Source organism: Miniopterus natalensis, chromosome 16 (assembly GCF_054644295.1).
Source record: "Miniopterus natalensis isolate mMinNat1 chromosome 16, mMinNat1.hap1, whole genome shotgun sequence".
In the NCBI taxonomy this organism is placed as follows: Eukaryota; Metazoa; Chordata; class Mammalia; order Chiroptera; family Miniopteridae; genus Miniopterus; species Miniopterus natalensis.
Genome location: NC_142096.1, coordinates 34,332,369 through 34,334,494, shown reverse-complemented (window position 1 = coordinate 34,334,494; position 2,126 = coordinate 34,332,369). Strand labels below are relative to the sequence as shown.

The 2,126-nt window shown below is 42.8% G+C and overlaps 1 pseudogene; it reads right to left on the bottom strand.

Moving 5' to 3' along the window:
- Positions 1-935: 935 nt before the first annotated feature.
- Positions 936-1,626, bottom strand: LOC107539527 (synaptonemal complex protein 3 pseudogene; annotated as a pseudogene).
- Between the last annotated feature and the right edge of the window lie 500 nt (positions 1,627-2,126).

The window sequence follows — 2,126 nt, the reverse complement described above, 5'->3', positions numbered from 1 at the left end:
TTAAGCGTATTCATGCCCTCATGACCAACACGACTTCCGACCTCAGGCAGAGGGGAGTAACGTGGCTTCATTCACTTAGTGTGAGCCCCTATCTGCTCAGGATAGAGATCCAGAGATAACTAAAGCACTGTCTGTGCCTTCAGGAGGCCACATCTGGGGATGAGCCGGGTCCCTGTCATCACAACACAGAGTGATGGAGTGAATTCATTCATTCAACATCTGTTAAGAGCCTGCTATATGCCAGGAACTCTGCTACTCATTTGTGCTAGTAATCCATGAACAAAGAACAAAACCCAGCCTTCACTGGCTGCATTTTAAGGGGATTTCATTCTGATAATCACAGAGGTACAAGTGAAGCTCTGGGGACTAACTCCTGGGATGGGCAGGTAACACATTTTATCTGCATTTTACAGCTAATGATCTGAGATCCCAGAGAGCTCAGACTTACTCCCCCACAGATTAGCTGTGTCATCTAGGGATGTTACTTAACATTTCTGTCCTTCACTTTCTTCATCCATAAAATGAGTTTAAAAAGTATGCCTACATCATGGAATATTATAGAGATTAAATGGACTAATATTTGTCAAGCACATAAAATAGTTCATTACACTTTTTTAAATACTATGTTAATCTTTGTGTTCTTTTGAAATTCAATTATCTTTCTTGCTAAGTTAATTGACAAGTGTTAGAAAAATTCACTATTACTATTAAAAAGGGGAAGCTTGGTTGGTATATACAATTTCGGAATGGCTGCTAGTCACATAACTGTTTAGATTTTATTTGGAAGTTAACAGAAAAGGAGACTTGCACTTAGGCTAATGATTCACATAATGTAATATTTTAAACTAGAATTTTAAAGCACTCTGACTTACATGCCTATTAGCTAATGTTATAATCGTACCATATTGCTTGGGTTCAAGTTCTTCAAAGAGTCATCAGAATAACACAGACTGAAGGGGCTTTTGAACACTTACCACCCTCTGCTCCTGAGTGTCCATCATAATTCGTTTTTGCAACATAGTCATTTCTTTTTAAAGTTCATTTTGTGCACCAGTAGGCAGAGTATCGTGATTCTTCTCCAAGTCCTCTGTACTCTGGGAACCGCTCATCTAACTGTTTGTTTCCAGTGTCTGGCCCTGAACAGCTCTAGATTACCGAAAAACCTTCTGTTGTCATCGAAACAAATCAGCTAGTTTTTCTTCGTGTTACTTAGCTTTCCGCACATCTACCTCCCACTGCTGAAACGAAGTCAGAAACTGCTGGGAATACTCCCAGTTAAGCGTCTGCCTTTGATCTTGTTGGGTTTTCCAAACATGTTCAATTTTCTAGTTACTGGTTTTGAAAGAAGCCTTGCTGCACATTGCTTGTCTTTTTCTTTCTGCAAGGAGAGTGATGTTAATGAAAGCTCAAAGATTTTCCAGCGTAATCTGAACTTCACCCCCCATATCATCAGTGATTCCTGGGCAGTGCTTTTCTTCCCAAGCTTATCAGTTACTGGAGGCTTCGAGTCAGTACCATCCTCCTCTGAGCCACTCAGATCTTTTTTATCTTCTTTCTCAAAGTCATAGGCTCCCCCATGGATGTCTTCCCAGGTTTCGGGGTATGGTTTCTCCCAGAGGGCACCATGTTTAGATGTTTTCTGACTGAGGTATCTGCTTCGCTGCTGCTAGACTCCTCTCAATCTTTGTTAAATGAATTTTAGAAACAAAACAAAATAAAATGACAGGATTAGCCCCCGTTCACAGAACTGGGTGGGTGTCCGTGGAACTGCCCCCCGATTCCATGCTCTCTGCACCCTCCTCTATTCTGCCTCTGAACTAAACGGTGCTTCCGTTGTCAGTGTGAGATTTAAGCCTCCGTGCGCACCCTTTTAGGTACGCACATCACAGGGACACCCTGCAGGTCCCCTAGGGAAAGCATTCAGCAGAAGGGACTCCCAAGGTGCAAATCTCAGGCAGGGTGGAGACTCTTGAGATGACTCAGGCCGAGACTAATTTACAGGCGCATGTGCCAGGAACCTTTCTCACACCTCGGGTGTGTTGAGCAGGACTTAAAGGATCGAAATGCACCATCCTGAAGATAAGGGCTGCCTCGGACTGAATTCTTCACAAGGCATCAGACCTTCT